Here is a 3,368-nt window from a genome sequence, read left to right as displayed (position 1 = left end):
GCCTAGCCTTGCACCATCTCTGATTTTGCCCTCAAACACCTGTCTTGGTGCTGACTGCTTAGTCTGTCCTTTCTTGCCATAAAGTGAGAAGAAAGGGGGTAGCGCAGGCTGATGGCTCACCTAAGGTCTTCTGTAGAAAGTAGGAACTTGAACTAGGTCTTGAAGTTTGAGTGACATCCTAATAAGTGGAGAGAGTTGGGGAGGGGGCGGAAGGAACAGGGAGTGCAGCGGTGCAGCATGGTGTCATAGGACATAGCATTGTTGGGTGTTGGACAGAACTGGGTTCCAAGTGTGAGTGGGCTCTGGTACTTGCAGAACACTAATGCAGGCCTTGTGCGTGTTGTAATCACAGTGGCTTTCTTGCAGAGTTTGGGTCAAACAAGAGAGGGCACTTAAGAAAATCCACAGGAGGGGCGCCTGGGTGGCACAGCGGTTAAGCGTCTGCCTTCGGCTCAGGGCGTGATCCCGGCGTTATGGGATCGAGCCCCACATCAGGCTCCTCTGCTATGAGCCTGCTTCTTCCTCTCCCACTCCCCCTGCTTGTGTTCCCTCTCTCGCTGGCTGTCTCTATCTCTGTCAAATAAATAAATAAATAAAATCTTTAAAAAAAAAAAAAAAAAAGAAAATCCACAGGAAATTCTTTTCTCTTTCTCCAAACTCAATACAAGATGGAGGCTGTGGTGGTACATGTTTATATATGCATATGTGCATCCAACTTCTAAAGTCCTTTTTCACGATAAAAGTAATGAAATCGCCATATGATTTGTTTTTTACTACAAAAGAAGCAGCTTCTGAAAAATGTATGAAATGTATGTATCAAAACAAAAATGTTTTGAGCATGAAAAATTGCCAGAGTGCTCGCTTTGGCAGCACGTATACTAAAATTGGAATGATAGAGAGATAAGCATGGGCCCTGCGCAAGGATGACATGAAAACTTGTGAAGCGTTCTGTCATTTTTTTCAAGAGCCAAAAAAAAAAAAAAAAAGAAAAATTGTCAGAAAGATTCTTGAGCAGATCCCTTATCTTCTCTGTACCTTGGCTTTCTTATCTGTAAAATGGGGATAGCACAGCTTATTTCTCAGTGTAATTTGGTCTATTAAATGGTGTAGTAGTGTAGTGCCCCCTCTCGGTTCTCAAAGAATGTAGATTTTATGTCATTTCATGCTGCCTGCAATGCTGGTTTACTTAATAGGCTGGAGAAAGCCAGAGAGAGAGAAAAGCTCCGACTTCTGCTCTCACTTCTTGCCTGGCCAATTGCTCAACACTGAGCAATGAGAGAGAGTACTTCCTCTACAGATGTGCCTGTTCCCCTGGGCCTGGGCTTGAGTGTTTTGATTGCTGGAACTTGCACACTGGGCTAATGATGAGTTACTCTCCTTGTTAAAACTCGGCCTGGGGATATAACGTGATGTCAGCTCCTTCTCCTCCCAAGCGCCTGTGTCCCTGTCCTCTTTCTTTCCCTGTGACGATGAATTGTAGCCATTGGTGGCATTGTATATTTAATACAAAGCATTGTTATAGAAACTCCTGTATGACACTGAGCTCAGGAAGACTTGATGTTGGGAGTAGCTTGGGCTCTTAATTAGTATTCATCTGTTCTTGTTAATCAGATGTGCTTGAGTGCTTATGTGAACACGTCTTGTCCCAGCTCATGGACCAAGCTGCCTTGGACAAGCCCCTTCCTCAGAAGACCTCAGCGTACCACCATGTCCATCTTGCTGCTAACTATAGCTCTTTCTATAGTTATTGATCAACTGCTTTGCCACTGGAGTTTGATCTTCGTTTCAGGATTTCTGTCTTTGGACTTGAACCTCTGCCTGGTCATTGTCATTGTCTCTGGTCTTTAATTCCTAACTTCTTCCCTTACACTGATCTAGGAGCCTCATTGGGCTCCATAGTTTCTCTTTAGTATAAGTGAAAGTGCTGTTGGTCATTATCTAGGTATCAATAGATGGGTCTGGATGTCCCAGGATACTTCTGGATGCCCAGGATTCTTCAATTCTATCTTTAGCTTGGATAGAAGCCTTTTATAGGCCAAATTCTGCCTGATGACATATATCCATCCATGCTGCCAGAAATGCCTTCCTAGACTCCAGGCTAAATCTCAGAGGAGATTCTGATTTGGAAGGTCAGGAAAGCGGTTGGGGTGATGGAGACTAAGGGGGAATGGGGCCTAGACCAGCCTAGGACTCTGGGTGCTTCCCATACAGGTGGTTCATGGAACACTCACTCTGAGCAACACTCACCAATGCTGAAGTTTCTGGAAGTCTGGCTTTCATATAAAGGGAGGTGTTGTCACGTTGGCCAACAGAGGCTTAAAGCCACAGTTTAAACACTAGGTAAGAATGATTGTTTTAAATCAGAACTTTTTGAGGACTGAAAACAATTCAAATTTCTAAATAAGGTAACCATTCTCTCCCTAAGTTTGTCTGTCCTAAGCATTTTGCTTGATTAGCTTTCTTGAAAGGAAATTCAGAGGTGAATTTCAGGCCACACTTTGTTCAAATAACTTTAATATTCGAGTGTGTTCAAATCTGTGTTTATAAATGATGCCCGGCCTTACAAAGTAGAAAGTGTATTCTCATCAGGTACCATTGTCACTTTTTCCCATCCAGTCCTTGCCCTCAATCTGCCCCATACTTCAGCTGGCTCCCACAAATGTTAGTTAATGTCTTTCCGATAAGTGCTTCATGGGTGATCTTGCTCTCAGCCATATTTTTGGAGGAAGAGATGAAAGGAGACTGAAAAATTAAAATCAAGATAAGCGGTCTCTCCCTTGGAATGTTATTAAGAGGATGTGGTCATTTAAAAGTACTTTTCCCTCTTCTCCTCAATGTTTGACATCTGAAATCATGGAAGATGCTATCACACCTTGCTTTATTAACATAGCTAGAGTCACCTGTTTTGAAAAGCCCAGCCACATTAACCTTAAATGAAAAGAAAGTGGAACAAAAGGAAAGATAAAGGGAAACTAGATTTTGGCAGCAGGAGATGCCAGCTCTCAGCCGGGCCCCTGCAGCTACTCTGTTAGATGGCCCCATGAATTTATTTTACGGGGCGATCATTTCTACTATCTGAGTATACTGAGTCTGCCATGGTCCAGACAAGATTCAGAACCCAGTTAAGTTACATAATGTGTTGATCTACAGGAGAACAAAGAAGGGGGTGGAAAGTTAAGGAAGGGACTAGATGGTGGAGATGGTGAGGATTGGCTTCCTTTGGAGCCCAGAAGGATTTGCTGAGAAGGGTCAGAGGGTTCAAGAGAAGTTGTACTGAGGATTGTACACTAATGCTACATCCATTGAGCCCAGGGCCAAGGGCGTGTGTTAGCAATGCTGGGCTCTTGCAGGAGAGGTGAGGTGAGGCA

At 43.7% G+C, this 3,368-nt stretch overlaps 1 non-coding gene across 1 annotated transcript; it reads left to right on the top strand.

Annotated features, from left to right (window-relative positions):
* The first annotated feature begins 854 nt into the window (after window positions 1-854).
* LOC121101921 lies at window positions 855-958 on the top strand. Its single transcript, XR_005833960.1, has one exon. It is a non-coding gene; the product is annotated as a U6 spliceosomal RNA (small nuclear RNA).
* The last annotated feature ends 2,410 nt before the right edge of the window (window positions 959-3,368 follow it).

The sequence above is a fragment of the Ursus maritimus genome, unplaced genomic scaffold (genome assembly GCF_017311325.1).
Source record: "Ursus maritimus isolate PB19 unplaced genomic scaffold, ASM1731132v1 scaffold_11, whole genome shotgun sequence".
Lineage (NCBI taxonomy): Eukaryota > Metazoa > Chordata > Mammalia > Carnivora > Ursidae > Ursus > Ursus maritimus.
The sequence above is the reverse complement of the archived record's forward strand: the minus strand, read 5'-3'. Positions and strand labels throughout refer to the sequence as shown.